This window comes from Macrotis lagotis, chromosome 1, assembly GCF_037893015.1.
Source record: "Macrotis lagotis isolate mMagLag1 chromosome 1, bilby.v1.9.chrom.fasta, whole genome shotgun sequence".
NCBI classification, from domain to species: domain Eukaryota; kingdom Metazoa; phylum Chordata; class Mammalia; order Peramelemorphia; family Peramelidae; genus Macrotis; species Macrotis lagotis.
Window position 1 is genome coordinate 929,611,759 of NC_133658.1, and position 19,472 is coordinate 929,631,230.

Below are 19,472 nucleotides of genomic sequence, written 5' to 3' on the forward strand. Positions count from 1 at the left end.
CCTGGTGTCACCAAAGGCATTTCTGCAGTATATATTTGATTGTGGAATGTCTGAAATATTCTTGGGTGTGGGAGGGGAGAAGGATGAACCCCGCCAGAGATGAGGTATCAGCAAGGAGTCCAGGAAACCATAATAGTAGCTCACATTGCTATAGTGACCCTGGGTAAGTCCCTGTACCTATCCTCATCCTCATACCTAATAAGCATTTCCTTCCCAGGGTTGTTGGGAGGATCCAATGAGATGCTGTTTAGAAAGCACTTTGCAAGCTAAAAGTGTTACCCTTGCCAATTACTATTATTATTATTATATTGTTATTGTATTTCTGTTTGGGAGAGGACCTGTGATAGCAATGACAGAAGGAATTCCCCTTACAATTTAGTCTCAGGAGTTTCCAGGGGACACCCAGGAACCAAAGCTCTCCCAGGTCTTCATGACTCACCAACCAGCTCCCCATCCATCATGACCAGCTGAACCTGCCTTGGTCCTTAGGCTTACAAACCTTCTGGCAAGGGAGCTGACTTCTAAAATCCCACCTCTGAGACACACTGCTTGTGAGGACATCACTTCAGAGCATGCCTTTCCTAAGACTAGAAGTTGCAGACCCAGGCCTGATGGTTAAGGGAGTCCCCTCCTTGGGAGGTCACCAAGGAGACCCCAGGCTGCTCCCCACCTCCCCTAATGATTTGTGAAACAAATTCCTCTCAACAACCCTGGGAGGAAGAGAGTGCAGAGAGAATTAACTGAGGCCCATAGAGGCTAAGGGACTTGCTCAGGGCTAAATGGATAATAAGGGTCAGGAACTATTCAAACTCAGTTATCTACTGATTCTAAAATCCACTCTGCCTCCTTGAGGAAGGGGATATGATTGTCTCATGATCTTCTCTGGAAACTGGGAGCTTGGGAACTTGGAGCATCATGGATCAAAAATTTTGAACTGGAAGGAGTCTCTGAGGGCAAGTCTAAAGCCCTCATTTTAGAGATGGGGAAACTGAGGCCAAAGTAGGAAAGCAATCTGCTTCAAGGTCACACAGACAGTAAGGGGTAAGGGGAAGGATTTGAGCCTGTCCTCTGACTCAAAATCCAGTCTTCTTTCCCTGAGTCTAGTCAGTCACATAATACCTTATGCATATTCCCTTGAACATCACTGTAAATTAAGGAATGCCAAAGTTTCCATCAAGAATAGTTCACTTAGATGCACTCAGTGAATTGCTTTTCTCTGTCCCAAGGAAATGTTCAACATGGAGGGGGGGAAGTACTTCTTGACTTCTGTTCGGTAAAAACAAAAAGGCCTCCATGAAAGAGAAACACAAGGAGCCAGTCCATGCCATGTTTCTTTTTTTGGAAAGGGCCAAGGAACTGGTGGATAGAAAGAATACTTTTGATAGAGTTTATTTAGTTTTTTAAAGCATTTGATAAAGTATCTCATGATTTTCTTGTGGGGAAAAAAAGGGAAAGACGTGGGTTAAGTATGCAATTGCATAGATTTGCACTTGGCTGGAAGGTTAATTTTCTAAAGCAACCATTAAAGGCTGAATATCAATTTGGAACAGGGTTTCTAGTGGAGTGCCCCAGGGATCTGTGCTTGACTCTGGGCTGTTTAGCATTTTCAACAAAGACTTGCTTAGAAGGTATCCTCGTTATATTTTCAGATGACACAAAAGTGGGTGTGAGAACCCACAAAGATATAGAAAGGACTTCACAGGTTAGAAGAAATCCAAGAAGGTCTCACCTAATGAGGAAAAATTTTCATTCAAAAATCAGTTTTTAATGTCTAGGATGGAGGCGACCTGACCAGACATTGGGGAGCTTTAGTAGGTTCCAAATTCAATACATGCAGGTAGTAGAATATGACATAAAAAAGCCCTGGAACTCTGAGGCTGATTAGAAGAGTCCAGAGACACCATCCCCAGATCAGAGTCTTCTGGAATCCTCAAGCTCAATTCTGGGCATCGGAGTTTAGAAAGGATATCGATACTATGGAGGATGTCCAGAATGGTGGAGGGTTTCAAGTTCAGGCTGCCTGGATTATTGGAAGGAGATGAGAAAGCTTAGGGGGTGGAAGACATCTAATGGGGGAAGGAGGGGACCATCAGGGGAATGTGATCACTGTCATCAATCACTGGAAGGGTTGACCCACGGAAGAATGTTTTGACAGATTCATTTTAGTCCAAGAGGGCAGGACCAGGATCATAGGTGAAAGTGAGAGAAGATGACTTAGATTTGACATCAGGAAGAATTTAATTATGATGAGGGGGAATCTCCAAATGGAAAAGGACACCCCCCCCCTTAATGGAAGGCTTTTAGGAGAGGCTGGAGGATCATTGTAGAGGATGGAATAGAGGGCTGCTTCAGGTTCGACTACATGCCTCTGGGCTCCCTTGGAATTCTAGGATTCTCTTCTTCCTCCCTTCAGCCCCTTCCTCTGAAATTGAGGAGCACACTCCTTATACTCCCTCTTTCACTGGACAGATAGCAATGATCCTTTTGCCATTAGAAAATGACAGAAGTTATGGGGGACGACACTGTCCTTCCTAATGATCAAGACTAGACAGATCTTTCTCTCATAAATTCTGGCAGTAGAAATACTTAAAAAGTCAATTTATCTGAGAGTCCCCTGGACTAGTATGATGGCATCCTATAAGATTTCATCCCCTCCATTTTTTTCTCTTCAGTCTTCCCTTCTCCTTCTGAGGGACTCAACCCTATGTTTAGACAACTCCCCCATCTCAGAGTTGACCTGATAGACACATCCTCCTAAAGGTGTCTCCTCCCCTCATGCCCATCCAGCTGCTACTAGGAAAGCTCTGACAAAGGGGAGGGACTGCTTCTCAAGGTGGTCTATCTTACCCAAATTTGCCCCTTTGTATCTTCCCCCTTTCTTCTTCTTCTTCCCTCTAGGTGCAAGAAGAACAAGGCTAGTCCCCTTTCACATCATGGTCCTTTGAGCACTTGACTTTTGAGCACTCTCGGGCTTCTCCCCATTATCAGTTTCCTTTCTAAAATGCTGTGTCCAGAACAAAATAAAATATTCCAGATGGAGCCTGACCAGGTCAAAGGATCACCTCCCTAGTCCTGGAAATTGGGTCTCCTCATGCAGCTCAAATTTGCATTAGCTTAGAATCCCTAGAAGCAAATCAAATTCCTATCTAACCATGCCTATCTCTATCTTATACTTGTGAATTTTTTTTGACCCAAGTATAATGATTTGTATTGAATCCCATCGAATTCCATCTGGTTAAAATCAATCTGTAGTGGGAAATATCTTTTGGGATCATGACAGGCATTCTATGTTGGCTATTCCTCCTAGCTTGGGGGCATCTATTTATTCCTGCTCTCTAGGTCTCAGTTTTCCCACCTGTGTCAAGTGAGAGGATGGGATTAGCTTTCCATTTCAGCACCAAATCTCATCATACCCTCCAGCCCTATTCCTCTCCAAAGCCAAATATAATCACATATTTTCTTCACAAGTTGTAGGATTTCAGACACTGGTGACACTGACAGTCTCCTAGAATGCTGAGCCAGATGGAACCTTCATGACCATTCTTGTCCTTCCTGAATCCAAGACTAATATGGAGCTATCAAGAGAGTGAAGAAGTAAGGATTAAGCAGCTCCTTGGAACCAGACCAAACACCAGTGCATCAAGCAAGTTGAATCTATCGGTACCTCACCCACATGGGTGGTCTTACCCTGGGGCTGAAAACCTGATACTTTAAAAAATAATATTTTGAGAACTGCATTTCAATATAATTGATTTTCTTTGGAATGTTATGTATCTTTTTTTCTGCATTTGAAAATATTATTCTGAGAATGGAGTCAGACTGCACAAGGGGCCGGGACCCAAAAAAGGTTAGATGCCTTTGATCTATGAGACTATAAAAGGGAGAGAGTAACAAAGAAGAGATCACAATGGCCCAGAACTTCCTCTTAGGAAGTCAGGGAGCCCCTTTTGTTGGTTGGAGACATCTGCCTCATGGTTAAGAATCAAGCAGCCTTGGGACTCAGAGGTGGCTACGTGGATAATGTTTTCATGCTTCTGAGTCCCTTTATATTCCTGATTTCATTGGAAGCAGAAAAAAATCCTTGGATGGCATATAATGCAATTATTGTCATGTGCATTTATAGGGGGGAAACTCAGGCCCAGAGATGCCAAGTCGGTTACCTAAAGTCACACAGATAGTAAAGGTCAAGGTTGGACTTGAGTATCAGGTTCTTAAATTCAATGACAACTCTTTCTAAGGCTTTATGCTATCTCCCAGATCCCAAAAGGAAGATGGCATCTTGCCTGATGTCCCCTTGTGGGCTAGGACAATGAACTAAGCTTCTCCCTTTCTAAACCCTGCCATGCTCAATTGCCCTGCAGCAGCCTTAGCAGGGAGGCCATTCCTACATGGGGTGGGGGGGGGTGGATCTGGGAAATAGAAGGGAATAGGAGACACAAGCCTCCTCTATAGAGCTGGGACTAACAACTACCTGGCTCCCTGCCCTCTCCCAGCTGTATCCACCAGCCACAAAGATCCTCTGGGACTCACCTCTCCCCACACTCTAAGGCTCGTTGGAGAGCCTTCTGCTTTGCATGACAATAACAATTCACACTGGTCCCACATGACTCCTTCCAAAGCACCCTCCCCCAAATCTCCCTGGGCCACATGTCAGAAGATTGTCCTGCCTATTTTATAGATGGGAAACTAAGGCTCACAGAAGTCCAAGTAGTTGTTCTCAAATGCCCTCTAGTAGGTGTAAGTATGCTACAGGATGGGAACTCAAGTCCACTTCCTCCAGTTTCATTGTCTTTCCAAAACAACCTGCATTCTCTTCACTCTACACCAAACTGGAATCTCTCTTAGCAGAGGCCCCACACTGGTTACTCTGAGTAGGTCTGGGCTCTGCCTCTGTTTGCCCAGCCCTTCTGCTGGGATCTCTTTCACTAACCCTACTCTTCTCCTAATTTGGATTATGAGTCTGCTTGGGTCTGGGACCTTCCTAAATCCAAGGAATTTAAGAGTTCCTTTACATCAGAAGCCCTTCCTCCCAGAGACTCTTGGCTGAGAGGGACTTCAGAAGTCATCATACTGAACTTTACCTGAAAGCGGGGTGCCCACAACCACAGTCCTAACAAGTGATTGACCTGCCTGAATTCACTTGAACTCCAATAATTGAGAACTCACTCCCTTCCAAGAAAACCAATCTCTCTTCTAGAAAGACTCACCCTCCTCTATTGACAAGTCTTCAGTAATTCACTGTAGCCTTGAGAAATAAAAATTAAATACAAATGCCTCAGTGTTGAAGGTCCTCTCCAGACTGGCTTCAATTGACCTTTATAGTCTGTCTTCTTCACACAGTCTGATCTGGCCAGACTGGATTACCAGTATCCCTAGAGTTCCTGCCTTCTCCCATGCCATCTTCCAGTTCCTGGAATGCCCTTTTGATAGACCTAGAGTTAAAAGGATCTTCAGAAACTTGCTAGTACATTTAAAGATGAGGAAACTGAGGCCCAACATTGTAAGTATCTGAGGCGGGATGGAACCTCAAGGTCTCTGCTTCAATTGGGGCTTCTCTGCTATATCATAATACTTAATCCTGATGAACTCTCTAGCTTTTCTTTTTCTTTTTTCTTTTGCAAGACAAATAGGGTTAAGTGGCTTGCCCAAGGCCACACAGCCAGGTAATTATTAAGTGTCTGAGACCGGATTTGAACCCAGGTACTCCTAACTCCAGGGCCAGTGGTTTATCCACTGTGCCACCTAGCCGTCCCTCTCTCTAGCTTTTCTTGCACAGTCCAACTCAGATCCTCTGCCTCCAGGAAGCTTCCCCTGATTCTCCTACAAAGGTAACTTCCATCTTAAAATATGGTTAAAATATTATTAAAATATGTACCACTCTGAGTGTGTTCTCATTCTTCCTTGTCCCCAATTCTCTGAGTGTGTTCTCATTCTTCCTTGTCCCCAATTCTCCCTCGTAATATAATAACAAATAATGTTGTTTGTCTTTATATCTAGAGATACATTTGTATAGATATCATAACACCCTTGTATACATATCTAGACATAGATACATTTATATAATATATAGATATTAATACATCTGTATATGTGTGTAGGCAAGGATATATTTATATACTCACAACTCCTATAAGACCATGTCATTTTTCCTTTTTGCCTTCATTCAACATTCAGTAAGTATTTGTTGAATTATATTAGGTATCTGTGAAGATAGACTGGTGGGGAGAGGAAGTGGAGATATGATAGAATTTCTTTTTTACTATCTGAAGGACTATCAGGGGAGAAAGAAGGAGGAAGATTCAGTCTGTTTGTCCCCAGAGAGAAAGACCAGAAGTCTGGAAGGAAGCCATAAATGGGCCCATCTAGGCTAGGTAGCTGGAAGAATTTGCTAACAATGGGAGCCCTCCAAAGTGGACTTGATGTTACTCTGGAGAGCTCTCCTGGAGAGGGGCTATTTGGATTAAATGCCACTGACGTCCCTCTGACTCCTAGAGCCTGTGATTCTGGGAAGTTGTGCCAGGCTCTTAACTATTCATCAGGTGGCTACAGAAACAGTCCCAGGGTTTCTGGCCTCAAGGGGATGTCTTCTCTATTAGAATGTGAATTTGAGAGCAGAGACTATCTTACATTTTCTGTTTGTTCCCTCAGTCAGTGCCTAATAAATGTTCGATTTATTCATTCAAAAAGCTTGCATGTTACTTGGAGGAGGGGGACAATATGGTCACAGAGAAGTAAAAACAACAAAGTACAGGGTTATTTCAAGCAGATGAGACCCACGGGGGGGGGGGGCAGAATGGCTTCTTGGAGAAGTTAGTGCTTGGGCTGAGTCTGGAAGGGAACTAGAGCTTTCAAGGGACAGAGAGGGAGAGGGAGAATATTCCAGGCATGCAATACCTGGGCAAAGGCCTGGAGGTTGAATGGCATGTCATATAAGGAAATAACATCCCTACTTTATCACAGAACCTTCAACATGGGATGTATTTAATAAATATGGATTCAATTGCATCATAATGAGCTGAAAATTGCCTCTGTACTAATTATGCTTTGTTTTAGTTCTGAGAAAAAAGAACCTCTGAATCCCTGTCCAATGACAGAAATTGTAGAGATTCTTTCTTCTCTGGGTTGCTTACTAGATTGGACTTGTTTACTGACCTGCCTCACTTGGGAACCTGACCTTGACATTGAAGTTTACCTTCTCAGATCCTCGATTTTTCCATCTGAGAAAGGGCTCAGACTTGATGGTCTTTCAAGCCCCTTTCAGCCCTGACAGTCAATTATTCTATAGGATAGTGTAACAGCAGGGGTCTGAGCCCCTTTGAAGGAAGAGATTTGGGAAGGGTAATAGAATGAGGAGGAAAACCTTTTGGGGAAGTAGGGAAGGAAAGACACTGTTGAAGCACCAAAACCTCCCCAAAGAATATTAAATAGACAAAAAGAAAAGAAGAAGACATTAGAGAAAAAATTAGGCAAGAGATCCCCAAAGTAGATCTGAGGGGTTGGGAAGGAGAAGAGGAGGTATGGACTTACCAATCCCTGAGGCAAAAGTCAGGGAGGACTGGGGGGGGGGCTGGTGAGGGGGGCAGGAAGGGCCGAGTGGGGCCCCTACCCCCACTGCCAGGGGTCTCGAAGGAGGCCCAGGGAAGGGAGGGCTGACGTCGGAGCCTGAGAGAGACAATGGAGATGAGATTATGGGGGTGAGGTACACTGGTGGAATTGGGAGGTCCTTGTAAAGAAGGGAATGAGGATGGGCACTGTCCAATCTGGACACAATTCAAAGTGGAGGGAGCTAGAGACAGATAAGTGAAAAAAAGATATGACATAGATAAAGAGGACAGAGGCTGGTGGGTAGACATATGTATTAGCAGGGGCAGAAGGACTGAGAATGACACAGGTGATGGAGACAGATTGAGGGGGGATTATAATGTCAGGACAGAGCTCTTGAGGAGGGGAGAAGGGAGAATTGAAGAGAGGTAAATCAAGGCAGAGATAGACAAATTGAAAGGGAGAAGGTGGGGGTAGCCTGTCTGCACAGAGCTCATAGGATCAGATTGAAGGGAGACAGACAGATGAAATGACAAGACAGACTGGGACCAGATAGATTGAAGGGGAAGAGGAATTGTCTAGTTTGTACAGAATTCATTGTGGAGGAAGAAGACATGAGTGGAAGACAGATTGACATTGGGAGGAGACACATAGACTGAAGGGAGAACAAAAAAAATAGACTCAAGGCAGACAAACCCACATATTGATGGGAAAAATCTCTCTCTGTCTCTCTGTCTCTGTCTGTCTCTGTCTCTGTCTCTTTCTGTCTCTCTGTCTCTCTCTCTGTCTCTCTCTCTGTCTCTCTCTCTCTCTCTCTCTCTCTCTGTCTCTCTCTCTCTCTGTCTGTCTCTCTCTCTCTGTCTCTGTCTCTCTCTCTCCCTCCCTCCCTCTCTCCTTCTTCCGCTCCCTGGGAGAGGCAAGGGAAAAGAGAAGAGAAAAATGGAGAGTAGATACTAATGAAATAGGAATAGTCAAATAGACTGAGGGAACAGATAGATGAATGGATGGGGAGACAGAAAAACTGAAGGGGACCAAGTTGAGGAAGAACAGACTAAATGAAAGGGGCAGGCAGACTATTGAACAACTGCCTAAAATGACCACTTCTAAAATATGATTTAGATTTTTGGACTACAGTGTGATGGAATACTATTGTGCTATATAAAGAGACAAGTAGGTTGATTTCAGAAAAACCTGGAAAGATTTCTATAAACAGATGCAATGTAAAGTGAGCAGAACCTGGAGAACAGTGACAGCAATATTGTATGATGATCAACTGTGAATGACTCAACTATTCTCATCAATGCAATGATCCAATCCCAGTTCTAAAGGACTATGATGAAAAATGCTGTCTGCTTCCAGAGAAAGATCTGATGGAGTCTGAATACAGATCAAAGCAAAGTTTTTTTACTTTATTTTTCTTGAGATTTTTTATCTGTTTTATTTTGCAGCAGAGCTAATATAAAAATATGCTTTGCATGACTGCATATGTATATTCTATATCAAATAGCTTGACTTTTCAAAGAGAGGAGAGGGGAGGGAGAAAATCTGAAGCTCAATTTAAAAATGAATCTCAAAAATTATTTTTATGTATAATTGAATAAAAATAAAAAATGCTTCCACCCAGGAATGGATGTATGTGACAAAAGTTGGTAAGAATATATTTGCTTTATATCTTACAAATATTATCAAAAGGATTTTAATGTTTAAAAGGATAGGGGAAAGAGGAACTCCCTTCAACCAGATTAGATACCATAGAAAGTAGCTACAGGGAAGAAGGAGAAGGGGAATAGCAAATGAGACAACCAGATCACAGGAGACACAATCCCAGGAAGGAAGAAGTAGTTAAACTTATCACCTCAAATGTTTACAAACAAATATCCATAATTTAGGCACAAGCAAGATGAATTGGAGATCTTAATGCAAGAAGGCATATATGACCCAGGTATCACTGAGTCTTGGTGGGAAGAGATTTATGATTGGAATGTGTCTTTGCTTAACTGTACTTGTTTATAAGAAACAGGACAAGCAATTAGGGTGGTGAGGATAGGGGCAGCTGGATGGTGCAGTGGATAGGGCACCCCAGTGTTCTCTGTCATACTTGCCCTCTTGTATTTTCCTTACTGGTTTATTTTCATAGTACACAATGCTGGGGTTTTTTTGCAAGACAGTGGTGTTAAATGACTTGCCCAAGATCACACAGCTAATTAAGTATTAAATGTCTGATATCATATTTGAACTCAGGCCCTCCTGACTCTAGGGTGAAAATCAGTGAATAGAGAAATTAGTAATTTTTCAATGAAGGATACTACAGATCATTTGGATAGAAAGAAAAAAAAGCAGATGATGAATTTGGGAAACAGATCACTAGCCTGGCACAGAGGTGCCATATAAAAGTGATCGGAGACTTAATTCATCCAGACATTTGTTGAATAAATGCACATCCAAAGCAAAGCAACTAATCATTTCTTTACTCATCTTTGTAAAAATTTTATTCATCATGTGTTTAGTGAAAAGACTGTTTGAACTCTTAGTCCCTGAATGATTGATTGGACCAGATATAAAGCCACAACTGTGATAGTGTCATTGGTATAAATAAGGACAAAGATTACATAAGGGTCATCAACTGCAGTCACATCAAGAATCTGCCCCACCCGATCCATTGACTTGTCTTCCTGCCTGAATGGAATGTTTTGTTTTAGGACTAGTTAGAAGAGATGCTTCTATTACTCAACTGAATGTATCCATAAGACTGGCTAGTTCAAGAATAATAAAATCATCTATTGAATGCATTCATCAAGTGTGGCCTATCTGAAAAGAATAACTTCTTGAAGGTTCTGTTAAAAAATTATTTTATTCATCAAAATGCAGTGCAACCTACAAAATAAGTTCTTTTCCCAGATTTGATATCAAAAAACATCTACTGAGGTAGAAATGATAGGCTCTTTGGAGCAGAAATGTCAAACAGGTGACTTGGGTATACAACACTTTCCAGTACCACCCAACCAGATTAAAATGCCCTTGAGAGGGGGGGCTAGTGCAGTGGATAGAGCACTGATCCTGGAGTCAGGAAAACCTGAGTTCAAATCCAGTCTCAGACACATAATAATGACCTAGCTGTGTGACCTTGGGCAAGTCACTTAACCCCACTTCCTTGAAAAAAAATGTCATTGAGAATTATGGAACAAAATAAATTTAAAATATGCTAGAACATAGATAGTGTTACTATGTGGTTTTCTAAGTCAACATGCAGCACACAGGGATACTTAGGATTTAGTGGTCCCCTTCTATATTTGAGTTTGACACCACTGATCTGGAGCTTTTTTGATAAAGACAGAGAAGAAAGTCAAGCTTCATTTGACATATATCCTATATTGGGAAAGCAAACCTTTAAAAAGTTCAGAGGAAAGATAGGTAAGAACCTAGTGACAAATTCTACAGGGCAAGTCAGCCCAAGAAGGATGGGAGATACTCAAGAATGAAATCCTAAAGAAATAATGAGAGGAGCAGCTAAGTGGTGCAGTGGATAGAGCACCAGCCCTGGAGTCAGGAGGGCCTGAGTTCAAATCTGGTGTCAGACATTTAATACTTACTTAGCTGTGTGACCTTGGAGAAGTCACTTAACCCCATTGCCTTGCAAAACAAATTAAAAAAAAGAGATGAGAAAATTTGTATAAGAAGGAAAAATGGGAATTGTCTGAAGAGTCTAGTGTGGTTTCATAGGGAATTCACTGAGTAACAGGTTTAAAAGACATGTGAACAAGATGCAAATAAGGTTAGGTGATTGAGAATGAATATTAAAACATAACAAGGTCATGTAAAAATCACATCAGGAATGGAAAACTCATAACAATATGAGGTTGGTGATGGAAGAAGGATACAGAAGAAGACATCTTATTTTCACTACAATGGGGGAAAGGAGATCAAAGAAAGGATGAGACTTCTGATTGGGGTACTTGAGGCAGTGGTACCAACAGAGAGAAAACAGGGTTGCTTAGCCCTTACTTAATTTCTGTTTTCTTTGGCAAGTACAGTGACCTTTGGATTGGAAAGGGGAAAACAAATCTGTCTAGTAGGGTACTGACAAATAACAGGGCTAGGAAAGAGTGAGAGAACACCTTATTACTGAGGTGAGCATAGAAAACTGTGCAGCACTGACCAGCAGCAGGCCTTGGGGGGTGATTAAATCTGAAATGGTGGCTTCCAGAGCTTTTGACCAACAGACAGTAAGGAGATTGGACAGCTGGTCAGAAAGGAGATGACAGGGTTCCCTTGCTGGTGCAGGGAGCGGGACTCTGTTGCATTGCCCATATAAGGATGAGAGTCTGCTAACTCAAGGACACTGAGCTTGTCATCAGTTTATGGCCGCACTCTAGAACGAGTTATTAAAGAAACCATGAGTGGATATCTAGAAAAAGGAAGGCGCAGATCAGGGAAATTCTGCAGATATAATTTACCAAAGCTTTCACAAAATGTAAAGATGTATCTCATGTTATTCTTATGGAAGAGATGGGGAGAGGTGGAGTAGATGATGGACAAAATTCAGCATCTGTATGGTCAAACTAAAAAAATTCTTACTAGTTCAATTCAGCTCCCACTGACTATATGTGCTTGGTCCTGTGTTGTTTACCATTTTGACCGATGATATAGACGTATAGACAGAATGTTTACCAAGTGTGCAATTTATTCGACACTGGGAGGGAGAGCTGAGCCACTCAGTGATAGTCAGGATCCAGAGAATTCTTGACAGTCTAGATTCTAATATGAAAATGTCAGGACAAATTATAAAGTATTATATTTCAGTTCAAAGAATTCATTTCACAAGTACATGATGATGAAGTCAGGACTAGGTAGCAATTTGCATGAAAAAAAAAATCTGGGTTTTGGACCACAAACTCAACTTGGTTGCACAGCATTATTGCTTGGTTGTAGTCCTTCAATCTCAAAGAAAACCAAAATGGCATCACTATATTGGAGTTGAGTTACAGTGTGACCATCTGTGACTGCTCAGACCATTACAAACTTAGATTTCTACCGCAGGACGGGAACAAATAGTCCCAATGAACATTTTGAGTGGAACAATATTATAGAGCAATTGAAAAATCTAATAGGATTTGGAATTGAATTAAGAAAAACTTGGCTCCATTCCCCAATTGATAAATGGTCAAAAATATAATTTTATTTATATGAAAGCCTCTCCATACAGCAAAGTCATTTTAATTCGCTTTCTCTTAGTCTGTTATTGTTCTGTTATATCCTTTTATTCTTTGCCAAGGCAATTAGGGTTAAGTGGGTTTGTCCAGGGTCCTACAACTAGTAAGAGTCAAGGGTCGGACCTGAAATCAAGTCCTTCAGACTCCACGTCGCCACCTAGCGGCCCCGACAGTTAAAAAGTGTCAGAAGACAAAATGAACACTATCTATAATCGCATGGAAAATGCTCTAAATCACTATTGATACATGAGGAACCCCCTCACCCCTGTCAGAAATGATGCGGAGGGGGTGTGGAAAAATAGGGAGCCTCCTGAACCGCTGGTGGTGGAACTCTACCCAAAGGGCAATAAAACTGCCTGCCCTATGGCCCAGCAAGGCCGCCCCGTATCCCAAGGAGCCCAAGAAGGAGGGGAAGGCCTGATAGGCGCGGGGCAGTGCGAGCCGGGGCGCTCCGTGCAGGAACCGGGGCCCCAGTGCAAGGGCCGGGTGGGGGGCCGGGTGGGGGAGGGACTGCGGGGGGGCGCGGGGCACCGGGAGGGGGAGGAGAGAGGCCGCGGAAGTAGTAAGGAAGGAATCGTTTCCCGCCTCAAGACCTCCAACCAATCAGGCCGCGCCCCGTTCTCGGTGACGTCACTCGAGGGCTCGTGCGCCCCCTGGCGCCTCGCGCAGGCTCAGGAGGGCCGAAGGTCGCTTCGGACGCATGCGTAGAAGGGAGGGCTGGGGGGAGCTCAAGGCCGCAGGAAAAGAGCGGGAAAGGACGCAGGGGGAGGAGCCAGGAGGGGGCGGGGCCTGAGCCAGGTGTTCCGGCAGAGACTGGCCGAGGCCGCGCGAACAGCCGCGGGGGGCGGAGCCCGATGGAGGGGCCAGAGCAGACCCTGTCCCGGGGAAGGGGCCGTTGTCCACTGGAGCCCCCCAGCTCCATCGTCCCGCGCGAATTCTCCCGCTGGACCCCCCATGGGCACGTGACTTCCCCCATCAGTCCCCCCAGCCTAGCAGCCCGCTCTTCTCCCCTCCCCCACTCAGCCCCCCACTCCCCCCCACTGCCCCGGGGCGCCGGGCCTCCTGCCCAGGCAGCCCCCTCCGCTTTCCCCCAGGATTGCCTCCTCTGTGTGTCGTCTGTCTGTGTGTGTGTCTGTGTGTCTGTGTGTCTGTGTCTGTGTCTGTCGTCTGTGTGTCTGTCTGTCGTCTGTGTGTGTCTGTGTGTCTGTGTGTCTGTCTGTGTGTCTGTGTGTGTGTGTCTGTGTGTCTGTGTCTGTTGTCTGTGTGTCTGTCTGTCGTCTGTGTGTCTGTCTGTGTGTGTCTGTGTGTCTGTGTCTGTTGTCTGTGTGTCTGTCTGTCGTCTGTGTGTCTGTCGTCTGTCTGTCTGTGTCTGTGTGTCTGTCTCATATCCAGCCTGTGTGGTCCAGTCTATACAGCACCGGGTCTGGAGTCAGGAAACTCAGAGTTCAAACCCTGCCTCACACACGCAGGAGCTGTGTGACCCTGAGCAAGTCACTTGATCCTCTTTGCTCCGATTCCTCATCTGTAAAATGAGTTGGAGAAGAAAATGGCAAAAGCACTCCAGGATCTTGACCAGGAAAACCCCAAAATAGGGTCACAGAGTCAGACGTGACTCAAACAACTGAGCAACAAAAAGCAGCTCATACACTCGGCGCTCATCCTCCACCTCTCCTCCCCTTCTTAGCCAAACTCCTACAAAAAGCTCCCTGATTACTTCCATTTCCTCTCACCCTCCAGCCTTTTGCAATCTGGATTCTCAGCTCGTTGCTTGACTCAATCAGCTCTCTCCAAAATTATCAATGACAAATCTAATAGCCTCCTCGCCCTCCTCTTCACTCCCACCCTCTCATCATGGATGTTTCCTCCAATCTGGGCTTCCAGGAAGCCCCTCCTTCTCTTGGTTCTCTCCTTCTCTGCCTAATCTCATCCATCCCAAAGTACCTGGATCTGTCCTGTGCCCCCTGCTCATTTTTCCCTACACCCTCTCTTGGTGACCTCATGACTCCCTTGGATTTAAGGATCACCTCTCTGACCCTGACTCCCAGATAGACAGCTCCAGTCTATCCCTGAGGTTCGGTGGCACCGACAGTTGGTTGCCTGTCAAACTTTCAAACTGGATGTCCTGGAGTCAGCTTAAAGAAACCATGTCATGACTCATCCCCCAAATTCACCCTTTTCCTTCCTCTTTTTTTTCACAATTTTCATTGCAGTTCATAACCTTGGCATCCTCCTGGACTCCTCACAGTCCCTTCATCCCACAGACTAAATCTATTGCCACACTTCCCTGTACCTGTTCTGGGCTTCTGCTTTAAAAGTTCAGGCCCTTGCATCTCCCCACTTCAACGTCCCTCCCCACTGCTGCCAAAGTAACTATTTTTAAATGCATGTTTGGTTTGACCATGGCACTCACTGCCTCAATAATGCCTGTGGCTCCCTATTGCCTCTAGAATCCAAACCTCAGCTTCCAGCCTCTTTCTCTCCTATCTTCAACCAAACTGCCAAAGGAGCCTCCCACCCATCATCTCCTTTCCCCTCCATCTCCTTGAATCCCACTCTCTCCTCTCTTGTGTCTCTCTATTTTTTTTAGTTTTTTTTTTTTTGCAAGGTGACGGAATTAAGTGACTTGCCCAAGGTCACACAGCTAGGTAAATAAGTCTCTGAGAGCAGAATTTAACTCAGGGCTGGTGCTCTATCCACTGCACCACCTAGCTGCCCCTCCTCTCTAGTCTCTTGAACAGACCAGTCCAGGTAGCCCTTCTCCACAAATCCATTCCTCAACTTCAATGCCAGCCTCCCTGAAGAATTTGTATAGTTCTATATTTATTCTCCTTGTTTATTCTGTGGGCACTGACCTAGGACTTTATGGTCTCTCTCCAGGGTTCAGATGGAAGCCCTTTGCAGGAGAGATGGCTGCTTCCATTGCCATAACATCCCAAACCACCCTCATAGTGACTGGCACACAGCAGGTGACAAATTAGTGCTTGTCCTGAGTGGATGCTCATGCTGCTTCGGGTCAGCCAAGCTGATCTTTTGTCTGTTTCTCCTATCTGTCCTCCCGCTAGAAGCACACCACCTTCTCTTGGAGTCTCTAACTTTAAGACTCATAGCTGGAGCCACCATCTGCAGGAGCCCTTTGTGAGGTTCCTCAGGGAAGGTCCCCGGTATCTGTTAGGAACACATGTACACATATGTGTCCATATGTAAGGAAAGATACTGATAGCAAAGGCAGGGTATGCCAGTGGGTAGAAACAGCTAGAAGCCCTCTTACTGGCTGTGGGATGTTGGGCATCTCTACACCCTATCTCATGACCCAAAAACTTCTCTATGGTTGGAAAGTATGGACAAGGTGCCAACCTATGATGGACAGATGATGCCATGACCTGACTGCCTCCTGTGGGCATGTATGTGTGCCCAATACTCACACAATACTAATGAAGTCCTGAAAGTGCAGAGTCAAAACCTAGGCCTAACCTTCTCCTGTGAATGTATATACAGAGGCATGGGACAAACTCATTCTATGCTAATGAGATTGTAAAACCACCCATCTAGTCCCTATTTCAAAACCTTTCCTACATTTGCACATCTGTCTTTGTGCATACACAGACACAGGCACAGAAGCACACACACATTATTAATGAATCATGGAATCAGACTCACTAAGCCTCTCCTATTTATGTGTGTGTATGGTCACACACACACACACACACACACATATCGTTCCCATTTCTTGAGGGCAGAGGCTGTCTTCTGTCTTTCATGACTGGCACACAATAGGATCCTGACAAATGCATGCTGACTATTGAATAAATATGAATAAAAAAAGTTTATATGGATCTTAGGGTTTTCAAAGGACTTTGCCATCCAGTGGGAGCTACCTGAACCTTCCCAGACTACCTTGTAGAATGGTTATCTGCTATGTGCCTTAGGACCCCCTGGTCAGGTTCCCTAAGGAATGAGGCCAGGGTATACCAGTCTGCTCCTTGGGCAGCCTTAGACCCTAGCCTGGCTCTTGCCACCCTGTGAGGTTAGTGGGGGATCCCACACATCAGAGGTGAGAAGTAACTGGTCCAAGGCTACCTAGGAGAGGGATGAGACTCCTGCTGAGCTTCTTCTCAAGGCTCAGATCATCCTCTTCTGAGCAGGAAGCTCAATGACATGATTTAGAGTTAAAGGATCACAGATTTAGAGCTGAAAGGGATCTCAGCAAGGGCTTTGTCTCATCTCTTCCCAATAGGAGGAAACTGAGTTCCACTGAGATAAAATGACTTGTTTCCAGTCACCCAATGAGTCAACAACAGAACCAGCACAGCCTCAGTCCTCTGACTCCAGTCCCGGGTGCCCCCAAACCAAGGTTTTGATCAGCTCTGAGCCTCTAAGATTCTCTGCTGTTGGGGAAATTCCTCTGTGGGTGAAGTGGGAACACACATAAAATGACATCTGGGGTGCTACCTAGCCCTGAGGTTGGCCAGAATCACAGGTTTCTTTGGAGATGGAGCTGGTAGCAGTCTTCTGCCACTTTGCTTTTTCCATCCTTCCCCATTCCACTTATTCTATGATCCAGTGACACCGGTCTCCCTCCTGGCTCTTCCTCAGACATGACCCTCCATCTCCTCACTCCAGCCATTCTTGCTGGTCATCTCCCATGCCTGAAATATTCCCCCTTTCATCTCTGCTTCTGGGCTTCCCTGGCTTCCTTCAAGTCCCAACCAAAATCCCAGCTTCTGAAAGAAGCCCTCCCCAATCCCTCTTAATCCTAGAGCTTTCCATAAATTGATTATCTCCAATTTATCTTGTCTCTAGCTTGTTTTGCCCCCCTTATTAGACTGTGAAGAGGAAAGGCTGTCTTTTGCTCTTTTTTGTACTCTCAGTTCTAAGTAGGCACTTACATAAAGATTGGTTCACTGACTTGTGTTCGATCAGAGAAATAGCCATTCTTCAAAATCTAATTTACACAAGGGAATCAAAGAACAACATGACGGAAGGTGGTCTAGTCATAACAGAGCTCCTGCTATATTACAGGACCATAGTCGTGGCAACAACTTGGCATTGGCTGAGAAACAGAGCACAAATTAAGTGGAATAGATTAGGTAAAAGAGACACAAATGACCACAGTAATCTAGTGCTGGCTAAACCCAAAGGTCCAATATTTGTGTGCAAGAACCAACTACTTGACAAAAACTTAGGGGAAAACTGGAAAGTTAGTTTGGCAGAAATTAGGCAAAGACCAACATCTCACACCACAGACCAAGATAAGGTCAAAACACACACAATTTAGATTTAAAGGATGACATCATATGTAAATTAGGGAGCCTGGAAAATTTTACTGGTCAGATCTAGGTAACTCTTCAAGGGAAGAGTTTATGACCAAAAAAGAGAGAAAGAGGATCATAGGAAGTAAAATAAATTATTTTGATTATATGAATTAGAAAACTTTTGCACAACCAAACCAATGCAACCGAAATTGGAAAGAAAGCAGAAAACTGAGGAGGAAATTCTCAACAAATTTTTCTGGTCAAGGCCTCATTTCCTAATTATATTGGGAACTGAACCAAAATTATAAAAATAAGAATCATTCTACAATTGATAAATGATTAAAGGATATGAACAGGTAATTTTCAGAAGAAGAAGAAATCTTAGTTAGCAATAGTCATATTTTAAAAAATTCTCAAAATCACTAATAACTAGAGAAATGTAAATTAAAATAACTCTGAGGTACCATCTAACTCCTATCAGATTGTCTAACATGGCAGAAAAGGAAAATGATAAATGCTAGAGGAGATATGGAAAAATTGGAACTTTAATTCACTATTGGCTGAGTTGTGAATAGTCAAGCCATTCTGGAGAATGATTTGGAAGAATGGCCAAAGGTTTATAAAACTATACCTAACCTTTGACCAAGCAACACCACTACTAGGTCTGTATCCCAGAGAAACTAAAGAAAAAATGAGAAGGATCCATATGTACACAAATATTGGGTAAATTTACACAATTTTTTTTTCATAGCAGCTCCTTTAGTGGCAGCAAAGAATTTGAAATCAAAGGGATGCTCATCAATTGGCAAATGGACAAACATTGTGGCATATGAGCAAAATGAAATATTATTATGCTGTAAGAAATTATAAAGGGAATAGTTTCAGAGAAACCTAGGAAGACTTATATGAATAGATGCAAAGTGAAGTGGGCAGATCTAGGAGAACATTATACAGAGCAGCAGCAATATTGTAATGATAATCAACTGTGAAAGACTTAGGTACTCTGATCATGATAATGATTCAAGACAATCCCATAGGATCTATGATGAAAAATGATGTCCACCTCCAAAGAGAGAATTGATGAACTCTGAAAGTAGATTGAACCATAGGTTTTCACTTTATTTTTTTTTTGCAATATGGATAACATGGAAATGTGTTTTGCATAACTTCACATATTTAATGGTTATCAGTGCTTGCTTTCTCAGTAAAGGAGAGAATTTGAAACTCAAAATTTAAAAAATAATTTAAAAAATAAGTATGTTAAAAAACTAATTAGAAAATATCTGAGGGACACAGGCTGGTAAATTCAGGAGGAGTGGAGGGGGCAGAGGGAGGTAGTCAATAGGGTTGGATACCAGAGTCACCCTAGAGGCACAGTGGAAAGAACTTTAGACTGAAATTCAAAAGAGATGAATTCAAATTCCATCTCTGCCACTAATTTCACTGAATGATTTTCAACAGGTCAATT

The 19,472-nt window shown here is 43.6% G+C and overlaps 1 protein-coding gene across 1 annotated transcript in view; it reads right to left on the reverse strand.

Annotated features, from left to right (window-relative positions):
- Positions 1-19,472, reverse strand: part of SHANK1 (SH3 and multiple ankyrin repeat domains 1) — a 77,619-nt gene that overhangs the window by 6,307 nt on the left and 51,840 nt on the right. The window lies entirely within an intron of this gene.